Source organism: Magnolia sinica, chromosome 17, assembly GCF_029962835.1.
Source record: "Magnolia sinica isolate HGM2019 chromosome 17, MsV1, whole genome shotgun sequence".
Taxonomy (NCBI): Eukaryota; Viridiplantae; Streptophyta; class Magnoliopsida; order Magnoliales; family Magnoliaceae; genus Magnolia; species Magnolia sinica.
In genome coordinates, this window is record NC_080589.1 from 73085966 (window position 1) to 73101733 (window position 15768).

Here is a 15768-nt window from a genome sequence, read left to right on the forward strand (position 1 = left end):
CCTAGTTACTACCCATCATCCACAGTTAGGATTGTTCAATCGCATTGTTGGGACTACAGCTCATTAAATCTAGCAGCTGCACAGTGCAGAGTCAAGAGCATCATACATGTGATTGTGTACAGTGGTCGAGACAACCATGGGCCACAAGCAAAAAATCACATGGATCAAACAATTCTAATTCTTAGGTCAACTAGCAATGCTTATTGATGCTTTTCAGACAATTTCTAATAGAGAAATACACAAAGTTGGATCAAGCATTTGCTCATCCAATTTTTTTTCCTTTTTTGGATGGATGTTTACTCAGCCCAACTATCTGGCTCACGGAGCCAACCTTTTGGCAATATATAGTGTGCCCATGGTGGACACGAGAAATTCCCCCGAGAATCTCCCTACCAGATGGTCTTTAAGCAGGAGATATCACCCTTTCAGAGGACATTTGTCAAATTGTCCATTCGCATCGGATGACAAGGACCAATAGGAGAGATGTCGGATTTGGGGCATGGTCCATCCCAAGACAGGTCCCACCAGATCAATGGCTTAGAAATTGGAAAACAACCCCTAGATTTATTTTTTCTTGGTCAAACAGTAAAAAACACCATTTCTTTCAATTGAGTATCATATAATGCCTCTTCCAAAGAATTCCTTCTCAGAAATTTATCAAATCAGGCATACCGTTGGCAGGCCCATGGCTCCAAAAAACTCACATATGTATCATCTAACTGTTGAATAATGATTAGGATCATGTATTGGGTGTTATCATCCATCACATTGTTTTCAGGTGAGAGGCATTTTCTAAGAGCCAAAAAGGTCTTTTTACGATAGGTTTTTGATCTCCAAGCCAGGACGTGCCACAGACACTAAAGAGATGGTCTTCTCTTTTGAACGACAACTTCCTTTGAGCTAGAAAAGTTGGAAATGTTATGGGGTGCTCTTTAAGTTGTTGTTTCTCATGTTTGCAAGGTGACAAGGTGAGGTGGGATGGTTTTCTCTAGGCGATGTTTGGGATACAGAAAGAACCATGTGGAAAAGGGAGTTCGTGGAATCCTAGCAATTAGCCATTTGTGAAAAAGGAAATTCAAGGAAGACATCTTTCCTTCTGCAAAGTATTCTGCAGAAACCATGGCAATCAAAGTTGCCACGGGGGTTCAATCGATTTCCATGGAAATTTTCAAAATGAGATGAAAGGACCCTTAATACAACTTGAATAGTCATATATCTTGGCCATTATCTTCTCCATCTTCTATATACCTTTTTCCATGCTCTGGAGCCCTAACATCATCGTCCACCACCACCAACTGATGTTCTGCAATAAAAATCATTTTGTAATTTTCCATAGGGTTTCTTTGTATCCAGTAAGGCATTCCCGAACAGTAGAGATGGGAATGAATTTTTCCATGGAAAACTGCATTTTGAAACAAGCAGCAGTACTATGCATGGAACCCAAAGTTCTATTTTCAAAAGAATCCATGGGACTACTGTTTTCTCAAAAACATTTCCACATGCCCTCTTTGTTACAAGTTGGAAAAAAAGTGAGATGGTTTATCCCAAAGTTTCTCTTGGTTACATTATTTTGAGAAGAGGGGAACTTAAGCACTTTTCCAATTTGTGGATGTTGAGCTTATGGAGCACTTACATCCCCAACATCATCCAATTGGCATGGATTTTGAGAGGTACGACTAGACTAAATCACTTACTAATCAAACCTCCACAAGCATGCATGGATGAAGGATTGGTACTCTAAGGCTGTGTTTGGACAATGGTTACAGTGAAGCAAGGCATTCAACAATGGTAACAGCGGCCGTAACGGCCACTGTAATTGCCATTATGATGAAGGTATTTTGCAACGGTAATGGTCGCCATAATGGCCACCACCGTTACTATTACAACACGGGTTGTTACGGCCTTTTTCCTTCTTTTTTTTGAAAAAAAAAAAAACTGTATCAGCCCCCCAACGGACCATTACGGGGCATTTTTTTTCCATAAAGGTCATTGCAACCCCTTAAAGCATAACAGTATGTAATGGTAACAGTGGCAACCGTTACATATTATAGGGTTGTTATGGCTGTTATGAAAAAAAATAATGCCAAAGGCTAATACAGGTTTTTTTTTCAAAAAAAAACAAAACGAAACATTAAAAAATAAAAAAATAAAAAATAAAAAAGGCCCATAATGGCTGTTACAACACACCATGATTACAATATGTTGCAGCCCTACAACGTTCAATTTTTTTTGAGAGATTTTTACTGCAAAATTCCTCAAAAGTTAGGATTTTACCAAATAGTGCCTCTACTAACCGAAATGCTAGGGAAGTGTTTTTTGAGCAGTGAAATTACCATAATGCCCAGTATCTACTTTTTCTTTAGAAGATGTTAAAGTGGAGAATTGTGGGACCTACATGATATTTGTATTATATCCAACTTGTCCAATAGATGTAATCAGCCATGATGTTTAGAAAATTAAAAAAATTTAGTCGATCTAAAAATAAGGTGAGCCACACCATAAATAATATACACCACCAAAAAATATCAAAATGCACATGCACCCATTTGGTGATTCAATTAGAAAGATTATTGGTGTTGTGATTATCATGGTTGAGTGCTATGTTTGACAGGTTGGGTGTCATAGGCATTCCCCATGGACCCCAAAAGTTTTTGACTTTATTACTTTTTGAAGAAAAATAACATATGAGGGTACTTTGGTAACTTCTCCCCTTAAAAAGCAGTACCCAAATATTTTGATTCATGGGGGAATTCTTTGGTAAATTTGGGATTTATAAGAAAATTTCCCGACCAAATCCCCTTTTTAAAAAAAAATAAATAAACAGTATCGGCCCCGTAATGGACCGTTTTGGGCTATTTTTTCCAGAACCACCACGTAACGAGTAATGGTTCCTACCGTCACTGTTATGTAACGGCCATTACATGACCCTTTTTTAATACCTTGGCATGAAGTGAAGCGGCAACAAGTTTGGGTGCAGGAGCTAGGAAGCATCTATTTCAAAACATTAGCAAGTAGAAATGGCTAGGAAGCACGAGCATGACTCTAAAAAGCAATTCGAAGCAAGAGCAACACCTAGCTAGAAGGATCCTGCAGCTAATGTATGGATGCACGATTATGTCTAATAGTATTTGACAATTTCTTAATTCCGAGTAGTTGTAAATTGCATTTAGTCTCTTTCGCTAGCTTCTCACCAAACCGCAAATTGATTTGAATGATTGTATGGAAAGTTAACATCAAAGTACCATTTGTTTTATCAAGTTCTTCTAGGCTTAAATTAAAAATATAAAATATTGTGGGTGCTCAGTGTGCACCTAGAGTTGGTGCACACGTCTCCCATATCTGGTGATGGCAAGTGGAATTTTAACACATTCCAAAATCGACTTTTGAAATTTTAAATTTTGAAATACTTATAGCTTGCTGCCAACTACCGCACCAGTTCCCTCAGTACACTGAAGTTCAGCTCAATAAAAGTTTATGAGACACAAAGTCGGAAATTGCAATTGTCATGCAGCCATGCTATAAATCAATAAGCCAATCCACCTAACAGTCAGCCCTTTTTCCTACAACCATCCATTTATAAAAGGATAGATGGGACGCATAGGATCATCTAGTCCCAATGACTCTTTGGAACCACCAAGAATTGATAGGGCCCACCAAATGGATTGTCTACTTTTCCGATAGGACATTTTAGACCAATTGGTAGGATTGACCACGTGCTCTATGCAATTACCTGGTCATCAAACATGTTCTTGCCAAAAAATCAACACATTCCACACACAAGTGGTCAGACCTGGTCAACGAACACGCACCAGTGGCCTGTGTATTATTTTCTAGGTTTGTGTCTCCCGAGCAAGCGGACCAATCTGATTTTGCTGGTAGAATCCGCCTGATAAACAGCTCAGATTTCCAAGATCACTCCATTACACTTTCCTACATTTGCCGTTAAAATGTGATAAACCAGTGACTTACCACACGCACATGAGATCCAATCCACACATTAGGCAGGCAACATTGTGTAAACGCACCAATTTAGTCAACTCGTCTGGTGGCCAGACTTGTACATTGAATGCAAGCTGCTGATCAATCTCCTTAAAGCATCCACATTAGTTTTGGAGGAAGGTAAATTTCCCTTGGGAATTCTGTCAAACACATCAAGGGCATTCCATAGGAGGTCAAGTTTTATGCAAAAGTTAGTGAGAGTTACGGTTTTGTGTAAACCTGAATCCCAATTTCCTTTTCATCTTCCAATCTCAGGAATCACATTAGTGAGAAAACATAATTTAGTCGACTCATCCGGTGGGGCAGAACCGTACATCGAATGTGAACCGTTGGTCGATCTCTTTCAAAGCATCCATACTAGTTTTGGAGGAAGCTAAATTTATCGGAGCAATCTGTCAAACACATTGAGGGCATTCTATAGAAGGTAAAGTTTCATGCTATCGTTTTTGAATATATCCGAATTCCCAACTTCTATTTCATCCACAATCCTGAATGCCAACATTAGGAATAACTTTAAAAATATCAGAAATTTTAAAAAACCATCTTCGATTAACCTATGTTTTTCATAATTCGATGTGTAAAAATACGAATCAGTATGAAAAAAAAAAAACTACATTTTCGTGTCAGAAAAAAAAAACCCTCTCAGAATCAGAAGAAGAAGAAGAAGATTCATAAGAAGAAAAAGATACTTCGATGTCTGACCGGAAACCTCGCCGGAGATCCAGAGATTACGACGGAAAGACGTCAGAAGCAGCGATCCGGCGAGAGGAGCTGTGTGTTCGGTGGCGACACCGGCGGAGGGGTTTTAGATGAGCAAAAGAGCTTTTGAGCAAGGCTGGTCGGGGGACTGCAGTACACCACCTGTTTTACGCAGTGCGTAAAACACCCAAGTCTGTGGGGCCCACCGTGTTTTATATGTAAAATCCACTCCGTCTATATCAGGTCCTATCCTCGATTTTAGGATCTGTCCTCGATTTTAGGATCTGTCACCAAAAATCAGCAAGATCCACAACTCAGATGGGCCACACCACATGGAATAATGGGGATAAGATGTCAACCAGAGGTTTGTGTGTGGGGCCACCAGGGTGTATATCTTTAATCAAAACCGTTGATCAGGTGTAACTCACCGGAATGAAGAGAAGATTTAAAAAATAAAAATAAAAAGGCCTGGTACAAATCTCAGGCAAACCACATCATGTGAAATTAGCGGTTTGGGCGGCAATGTACATTGTTCCCACGATATATGGGTCACAGCCCAAAATCAGGTTGATTTTATGATCTAATCTTTCCTTAATTAGGACCACTATTCAGGGGATGTCGAATGGTGGGCAAGCTCAAATGCATTGTAAATTTTTTTTTCAGGACCATATATACATATAGCAGGACTATCCATTGCTTTCTTTGGTCAGGAAGGATGTTGGAAAAATTCTTGAAAATACTAAAAAGTAAAAATAAAATAAGGTTAATTATTTTTATTTTATTAAGCTACATTACGTAAAATATACATTGTCCTTAAAGCTTGATTCGCCCCTTTATCAATTGTTGACGGGTTACAAGCGAATTGCTTCTAGAATAAGACAAACCTAGATCCTATGTGCAAGTATTCTACGCTGGAGATGGATGAGGAGATATGTGTTGGAGTTTATTGGAATTTGGACTGGAATGATCTAGTTTATATAAGCATCAGGGAGTAGACCGTTGCTGGGTGGTCATCAATGATTCAGAACATTTAAAAAATATTTATGGCCGTTGATCATTAATTTAAGCCGTTTTTGGTTGTCGGATCAAAAGATTTGACCATTGGATTATCATAGCCCATCTACTTTCGGACCGTGGCTTTCAATGCTACTAGCCGTTTAAAAAAATGATTGAGCATTTCAAATTAATAATTTGACCATTCTCTGTCGCCTATAACTCTGCGATACCTGTAAAGTGCGCTAACTAGCACCACTATAGTTACACTGCCTATCATCTCAATCTCCAAAACTTTAGGTAAAAATACTATACACATCTTCACATATAAAACTACAATTTTTCTCTATTCATTTCTGGTATGGGATAAAAGCACACACAACACCTTTTGATTTGAAAATACCAGGGCAAAACGGAAAATCCAAAAATTTACAAATTTTGATTTTTTCATAAACCACAAATTTCAACAAAGGATATTATAATCATTTTGTTTATTGAATTCAGTGGGGCAGAGCTGGCGCATTTAGATTCTCGTCTTGACCAGTCAAGCTCTTGCTCCAGAACATGCATGGTTGGACCGCTCATCATGTGTGCAGGAACACGCTTGTTACGTGTGCAGGAAGGCAAACGGCTTGGTTTACTCTTTTCTAACTATATTTGGTTAAGTAATAAAATTACGAAAGGTTTTTTCACTTGTTATTGTATTTTTATTTATTTATTTTATCTTTTAATGGTATTTTTTAACTACTTTTATATCTCTGTTTTTCTCTCTTTAAAAACAAAATTGCTATTGAAGATGGATTTAGGCCAGACCTAACCCAGCCATACATGCTTGAACTCGGCTTAAACCCCAGCTCAAGAAAGCGGGTTGGACCTTTGTTTAATCACGCTCGCCCGAAAACTAATAAATTCTCATTTCCCACCTTAATGTTTATATTTTATTACTAGTCAAGTCGGCCACGCATGCAAAAAATACTTAAAAGGAATAAGCTAATGATCTACATTTAGATTTATAGTTGCCTGAAGATTAGATGATATTTGCAAGATATAAAATGCGTAAATGAAGTCGAGTCCGGGCCAAACAGGTTGGCCCGAGTCGAGCTAAAATCACTTTAGACCAAGCTAACTCAATTTTGATCAAGTCATACATGTTAGGTCTAGACCTGGTACACGGGCCAATTTAACGGAAGTGGATTGCGTCTTGCCTCGCTGAGACGGAATCGGTCCCTAGGGAGGACTCTGTGAGGCCCACAATGATGTATATGTTTTATCCATGCTGTTCATCCATTTTTATATCATTTTACTATAAAAGTTAATAAATGAGGAAGATCAATCTTTAAGTGGACCACAAAATGAGGATTAAATGCCTACCACTAAAAATGTCTTAGCGCAGATATTTTGGATGAAGATGGAATTTATGTTTTCCCGTCATCCAAATTTTTGTGACCTTATAAACATATTGAATGGAAAATGAACATCATAGTGAGCCTTAGGAAGATTTCTATTGTGCACATCATTACCACCATTACCTCTTGTGATGTGATCTACCTGAGTTAGGATCTACCTCATTTTTGTTCTCATGTTCTAAAAAATATGGAAAATGGATTAATTATGTGGATAAAACCCATACATCATAGTAGGCTCCCACATATTTCCAGCCTTGATCAATTTTCGTTCACGTGGGATAGAACACTGAGTTGGGCCTACCGTACTCACTCCATTCCTATTCTTTCCAACAACCATACATAGTAAATAAGTAAATCAAAATCAAACCACCCAAATGGTCACTCACTTTAAGCGGAGATTTGGGTTTTTAAAATAATAAATAATGTTGAAGATTTCATTTTCCACCAAAATGAATTTAAATTTTTTTTAAATTAATGGAAAGTTGTTTCTTGTTTAGTCTCACATTGGATAAATTGAGAGAAAACATTTTGTTTATAAGTTTTTTAGCGTGGAGTATTCTTACTTGGAAAAATGGATGTAGAGATGCTTGGTTCGTGTTGTGCATTAGAATAAATGCATGCATGTGTGCTCGAGTAATGTGGTTGTGGTGGCGCTAAATGGTGCACTTTGCATTTTGTGCATAAAGTGGTCGCTCCATCTTGACCTTACGCAAATCATCGTGAGATGTGAACCATTGATGACCACTTAGCGATGATCGACACCCTAAATACTATATAAACTGAACCCTTCATGAGATTTTTATTTATTTATTTATTTATTACACACGCACACACAACACCACCAGTGAAGTGTGATTTGACTGTGGGTGTACTAAGAAGCTAACAGAAAAACAGAAAAGGAAAAATAAAAGAAGGTACAAAAAGAGCTCTTTCAGTCATTTAGTTCGCTTGTCCAACAAATCTATCAAAGTTTGATGTCAATTTTAGGTTGAATGTATTGCACGTGTGATTTAGCTTGATGTCAATTTTATTTTATGTTCGGTTTTCAATATTGTTTTGAAAATATTTTTCGACACTTTAATTAGACCGTAAGCTAAACAAATGAAAAATATGCAACTCAAATTAAACCATCCACATACCTAAATTAGATTGATCATAAACTCACATAAAATGAATGAAATAAGAATTTAGTTGTTAGATTCATGGATGCTTATTAAACCGCAATTTTCACATTTAATTGCAATTCTAAAATAACATATTACTTTTTAAAATGTAGTTAAAAACTGTTTCATGTTAACACATGTTTACCAAAATGAGTTAAAATTTTATACAGAACCAATTCAAGTATTATTTTTAATTTGGTCTTTTTCTTAACTAGTAAGCAACCCAAGTCTAGTTGTATTCAAACAGTTCCTGGTATTCCTTCCCTTATTCCTGCTTGGATGCTTAATAAAATAACCTTCTTAAAAAAAAAAAAAATTTTAAATTAAAAAAGGACCATATACAGCAGGGCCCACTATTTGGACGGCTAAAATTAGCTCCGTACAAGATATGAGCACACTCTGCGAGTACACGCGGATGCGCATGCAACTTGCTTCGGCTGTGAACAGTTGTGGGCATTAATTGGTCGGCTTGTGGTGTGGCCACGTCACCAGCAACAAAACCTGCAGTTACAGAGCTTACATTATCATGTGCCCCATTTGGAGGTGGACCCTACCTTTATGTATGCATGGCATGAATGATGGTGAATCGGGTCCACCCATCCACTGGATCTTCTTTCGATGAATAAAGGACACGCTGATTGGATGACCTTATCCGTCAGATCACTCTCGTTAGATTGGATGGTAAAAACAAGATTGTTGACGGTCTACATTCAGCGAGTAATTAAACAAAATTGGTTGCTAGGATCGTCGAATTAGCGTTTTTTTAATGAAATTTGGATCATCCGTGTTTAATAATACTGGATGGACGGCCTGGATTCACTGTCCTACTTGCCATGTGACCGGGTGAAGGCAGGTAGGTTGATATAAACTCAGGACAGCTCTCCATCGAATGTCGTTTTCACACAGGAATCAGTCATCAACGAGCCTGGATTACGAGAGGCAGGGGTAATGTCTCCATGGGCGGGTGAGGCACTGACGGTGGGTATAATAGATGTATGTATCCACGCCGTCCATCCATTTTCCTATCTCATATTAATACATTATCCAAAAAATGAGGTAGATCCAAATCTCAGGCGGACCACACCACAGGAAAACAGTAGTGATTGAACGCCCACCATTAAAATTTTCCTAGGGCCCACTCCAATGTTTATTTGCCATCCAATCTGTTGTTTAGGTCATACAGACATGGATGAAGAGACAACATAAATAACAGCTTTATGGCTTTCAAGAATTTTTTCATGATGGGAATTCAATCCTTACTTTGTGGTCCACCTGAGTTCTAAATATTCCATATTTTTCGGATAGCAACCTAAAATGAGTTGTAAAAAAAGATGGACGGTGTGGATATAAAACAAATACATCAAGGTGGGCCCCAGGGCTTCACCCACCCCATGCCTCACCTAATCCGCTTCCCCCTCCTTGAATATTATTTTCACACAGGAACAGTTCGCAACAAACCACACTCCAGTGGAAGGCGCGTGGCGTGTGACACGTGGAGGAAAAATTCGATACAGCATATACTGCCACGTGGACAGCATCGAGGCCACTGGATGAGCAAGGAGAAGACAGAGCAGAGTAAAGAGGATGTGGCTTCCACCAAAGAAGCCAGCCCACTTCGGAATATCATAACGACGGAGAAATACGAAGGCTACTCGCGCACACGGGTAATTAGAAACCTACTCGCACATGGACGTCCAGTGGGGCGTGAGATCTTAGCCGATCGTTACTTTAGATGTTGGGCGTGGACGGCGCATCTTCTTAATCGGTATATATTCCTCACACGTGTTACATGCATGGACAGACGGATCTTCAGGAAGTCAGAAATTTGGACGTACGCAGTAACTGAAATTAAACCGACAAAACTGCGTGATCTACGGTATATAGGTCATAGTTTCAAAATTAAACTGATTGAATGAGTGGACGTTTGGCGGTTTAATCTGGACCATTGATTCTCTTCCATTTAAAAAATCATCACAATCGCGTGTTTTTGATCAATCTCAAAGTATAATATTTTGGCTCTTTTGTGTGTGTGTGTGTGTGTAAAAAACGTTCTTTAGTTTATTTTAGTTATTTGTATAATACGTGTATAATGTTTTATTGCATGCGTATCAACCACCACACTCTGCCGGTTCATCAAAGTCCTCTTTAGGTGGGTCCTTACTCTTGCCGGGTTGGTAGACTCACCGTGTGGGGCCCACCTTGATGAATTTTTTGTATATCCACGCTGTCCATCCGTTTTTTCAGATTATTTTAGGACTTTTCCCAAAAATTTAAGCAGATCTAAATCTCCGTTGGACCACACCACTGGAAAAAGTGGTGAATGACCATTCAAAACATTTTACAGGACAAAAAAGTTTGGATCAAGCTGATCTTTATATTTTCCCTTCATCCGGGTATGATTGACCTTTTCAACAGATTGGATGGAAAATAAAAAATTACGGATCTGCTTATAGTGGGGCCAGGGAAGTTTTTAATGGTGGGCATTCAATCACCACTTTTTATGTGGTGTGGTCCGCCTAATATTTGGGTATACTTAATTTTTGGAACCATGTTGTAAAATGGGCTGGAAAACGAATGGACGGAGTGGATATACAATACATCATCAATGTAGGCCCCACATAAGAAAACTATATTGTGCAACCACTGACGTTTGATCTCCTCAGTGATAGGCCTGGGCCCAAACATCGGTCAGATCGCATTGCGATTTCGTATTTTGCGCAGTGCGATTAGACGGGTTCATCCAACTCCATTCCAGAAGAGGCCTGGACCCTGACATGGGATTTTAGCCTTTGGATCGGGTCCTCTTTTGATGATCTGATCCATTAATACGATGGGCTTCACCTTGAATGAGGGATAGAAAATAAATAAAAAAGCTGATCGAAACATTTTAACACTTTGATCATTCGACTCTTGTTAAAATTAAAATAAATTAATGTATTAAAATATTTCAATTTGAGTCTTCTTTTTTTTTTTGTTTAAAGTCAATCATCGCATGAGGCCCATTATATAGACGGTTTAAATCATTAAAAAGGATACAATCCAATGGCTTAAAGTGACTGCGTGTACCTTTTGCCCCGCTGAGTCCCGAGGGGGACGCGGATTGCATCCTACCAGTCTGGGTAGGGCTCTGTGGGGCCCACCGTGACTTAAGTATTTGATCCATGTTGTTCATCGTTTTTATAAGATAATTTTAAGATATGAGACAAAAAAGAAATCAGGTATAGTAAAAGTGTCCTGATTTGTTAATTAGCGCGAGTGTTAGATCCGTCAGATTGCAGAGCCTTATAGGAAGATCAATTCAAAGCGTCTGCACAACCGGGATGTGTGCAAGCTCGCCTTAGGTAAATCTAAGCCTCATATCCCATATCCCAAACACCACGTATATAAACTCTAAAAGCAAACTAGAAGATCATAAGGTTTTAAAGTTGAGAAAACTTTTTCAAAACTCAGAAAATTCTCTAAGTTTTATTATTTTGTTGATTTTATCGATACACATCTCGATATGATCGACCTGTGCTATTGATGTCTCGATACTTAAACAATATCATCAAAATAAGGACAAAATATGTCCAATAACCACATACTCATCTGGATTAATTTATCGATATATCAATATACATATCGATATCATCAATATTTGAATCTCGAATCCATCAAAGGTGACTCGATAATATGGACAGACAGATTTCCGACGCTCCTATTTTTACTTAAGAAAATCACATGTGCATCGATATATCAAAGTCGTTCTCGATACCATCGAAGTTCAAATCTCGATGATATCGGATGACTCTCAATGTTATCGGTCATGGGCGCCTAAGTTCTTCAGCAATTATTTCAAGATTGTTTATCTGAATCGAGGGGCACTCGATATAATCGATATTCAAATATCGATGATATTAGTACGGTTTCGATAGCATTGAACAGAGACAGAAACTGTCTAGCAAGTTTAAACGAAAATCCTTTGGATTTATCAACGCCTCGACACTCTATCGATATCATCGACATTCAAATTCCGATGATCTCGAAAGTCCCTCGATCATTCTTGTAAACCCAAAATATTTCATGACAAGCCTCTCTCATTTTCAAGTGTCGATGAATCGAACCTCTCATCGATGATGTCGAAGTTCGAAATCCGATGACATCGATAAGTGTTTCGATTCCCTCGACCAGCTGATAAAATGTTTCAAAAGCGTATGACATTTGAGTTTGTGTCATCGAGCAGCTAGTCGATGCAATCAAGAGTATACGCTCGATGATATCAAACTCTGTCATAAATGTGACCGTTTTATATCCGTTGGAACCTTTTGCCTATATAAAGAGAGTTTATCTATTGTTGCTAGTAGAGAAAGAATAAAGTGCTTTTGAGTGTTTTACTTTAGATCATATACCTAAAGCCTTTTTTCTCAAGGGAGTTCATCTTTCAATTCACCCTCATCATTGATATTCAATAGGGTGGATTGGGGAATGAACTTCCGTATGCAAGGATCCTCCAGTTACTACTTTAATGGCAAATCATTAAGCTGGGATGCGTTCAATGCATAGATGATTGGAATCGCTCTATCTTCTTAATAGGAAAACATTTAGAGAGTAGGATTCTATCATAACTTTGACTCAACCCGTCGCCATATATTGATACATCTTTTGAGTTACGGATTAAAGAAGTAGAAAACTCTTCATCAACAAAGGAGGAGATCTTCATCAACGAGCTATATGAGACTCATCCACTTATCTGTAAGTAACTAGAGTTCAGAGGACCCTCTGATCATTCCTCTGTAGGATTGAGTCTAAAGTGTTTCTCATCCTTGCAAGCCCTCGTAGGAAGCCTCCAGCGGGAGTGTAGTGGTAGGTGCATTGTGTAGACCCTTTCTCTGTGGAGAGCATAAACATCCGGTTGAAGGTGAATCTGTCTAAAACCTTAGGTTTAAGGTGAATTGTGTAAAACCTTGGATTTGAGGTATACCATGTAAAACCTTGGGTTTGAGGTGAACTGTGTAAAACCTTCGTTAGGGTCTTGTAGAAGATCCTTGGCCAGTGTGCCTGAAAGTAGGTGCAATGTGTGGACCCTTGCTCGTGAGAGAATAAACAGTCAGCCTCAGTGTATGTTGTAAATATTGAAGGTGAACCTGATTTAAAACCTAACCTTAAGTTTGAGGTGAACCGCTGTAAAACCTCCTTAGTGAAATCCGGTACACCTAAGGGTTGAGTGCGGTTACCAGGAGTGGAGTAGACAAGTAGTCGAACCACTATAAAAATGACTGTGTTTGAGATTGCTATTCTTCTATTTGTGTGATTTACTTTAATATTTTCATATTTGAATACCTGAGATCATACCTCACACACATACACAATCATATCCATCAAAAACTAGTTTGCATATTATTTATCTCTTAGATAGTTTGTGATTGGATCTTCTACCGGGTTTGGAAGCCAGTAGAGTTACTCTTGAGTAATCATAATATAGGCTTGGTGTTATGATTAGTGTAATAGGATTCTAAATAAATCATAAAAACTTTAAAAAGTCCTATTCACCCCCTCTAGGACATATTGGCATATTCCTACTTCAACTAAAGCGGTCTTCACCGCAATTTCATACAGGTCTTAATTAGATCACAAATTAGCTATTGAATGTCCACCATTAAAAACTTATTGGGTGCTGGAGAAGTTTCAGATCAAGACGATATTTATTTTTTTAACTTCGTCAACATCTACATGACCTTATGAATAGGTTTGATGGTAAAAAAAAGATCACGGTGGGCCTTAGAAAAGTTTCAACGATAAGTGTCATTATCATTGCAGCTTCCTTTGGTGTGGTCGATTGGAACTACGAACCTGCTTCATTTGTATATCTTAAAATGATCTTAGAAAAATGATTAACGACGTGGATCAAACACTTAAATCACGATGGGCCCCACAGAGCCCTGCCCGGATAGATTACCGTCCGGGCGGGGGTAGGATGCAATCCATGTCCATATGAGGGATTGTAATCGAACGCTGATTGGGTAACAAACGCGCAGTCCTAAGCTCGGCACATGATGGGGCTCTGAGGGGCCTACTGTGATGTTTGGGTTTTATCCACATCGTCCATCTGTTTGGCCATATCATTTAAATATATAAGACCAGGAATAAGATAGATACAAGGTGCAAATGGACCTCAGGATAGGAAACAATCCACCGTTTAAACCTTGTTAGGACCCACCGTGATGGTTATTTGCTATCCAACCTGTTCATAAGGTCACATAAACCTGGACGAAGGGAAAACACCAATATTAGCTTAATCCAAGACTTCTGCAGCCCCATGAAGTTGTCAATGGTAAAAGTTTAATCCCCACCGTGTGGTCCAATTAAGTCTTAGAGTTTTTGGCTTTGGACTGTAAAATGATATGGAAAAACGGATGGACGGTGTGGATAAAACCCATACATCACAGTGGCCTCTCAGAGTCCTATTATGCGACAAGCTCGGGGCAGGCTGGGTAGTACCCAATCCGCGTCCATTATAATCCTACTCCCCGTCACAACTCACAAGTGCCGGCCACGTAGCCAACAGAAGTGCGTTCAATCCGAAACGTTTACAGATGTGGGCCCATCTCGGTGGTGGCTTCGCCACAAAACGACTCCTCGTCACGTGATCTATGCATGTACTAATAGTAACCATTACCGGGCTGCCTCGGAGCCACTAAAGTCAGTGCGCACCCGAACGGTGGGCCCCACCTGATGAACGGCCAGAGTGGATTCAACATGTCCCATGTCAACACGGCATCGATTAGGAAGTTCCTGCCCCCATACTCTACCATAATCTGGCCAGGCAGGGCTCTACGGGTCCATCATGATGTATGGGTTTCATCCAGGCCGTCCATACATTTTGAAAAAATCATTAGAGGGTATTAACCCAAAAATGATGCAAATGCAAGGCTAACGTGGACCACAGGCTTCCGAGTGTTTGGGCAGTGGGATTAGAAGGGATTAGGTGGGATGAGATTCACATGGTCCAGTGCCAATTCCACTCTAAAAGCTTGGAATTAGAACTGATGGAATTGCATGGTCCGTGCCAATTTCACTCAATAATAGTAAGTTGTGTAGGTCCCGCCATAATGTGTGGGCTGTATCCACACCGTCCACCTATTTTTCGAGATTATTTTAGAGCATGGTCCAAAAAATCAGATAAATCTAAAGCTCAATTGGACCCCACCATAGAAAGCAACGAGGATTGAATACTTACCATTGAAAACTTCTTTGGAGCCACTTAAGTTTTGGATCTAACTCATTTTTATGCCATGCCATACAATGAGGTTACAAAATAAATGAACGGTTTAGATATAACACGTGTGTTATTGCCAGTAATTTATTACCAATAGAGCATGGCATTAATCTTATGCCATGATAACAGGGAACAATCCCTGCCATGCGTATCAATTATATTTTTTTAGTCCCATCCCACCTAATCCCTTCTAATCCCACCGCCCAAACCGTTAAAAGCATTTTAGAATCCAAGGAAGTTTTGGATCAAGCTG

The 15768-nt window shown here is 39.0% G+C and overlaps 1 protein-coding gene across 4 annotated transcripts in view; it reads right to left on the minus strand.

The window, feature by feature from the left end:
• LOC131230272 (uncharacterized) overlaps positions 1-4860 on the minus strand; it is a 66450-nt gene extending 61590 nt beyond the window's left edge. For 3 of the 4 annotated variants that reach the window (XM_058226110.1, XM_058226109.1, XM_058226107.1), the window contains exon 1: positions 4702-4860. The gene's annotated coding sequence lies outside the window, so the exon portion shown is untranslated. Of the gene's footprint in view, positions 1-4688 lie in introns of all 4 variants that reach the window. The other variant, XM_058226108.1, reaches the window with a different exon arrangement.
• Positions 4861-15768: the final 10908 nt, after the last annotated feature.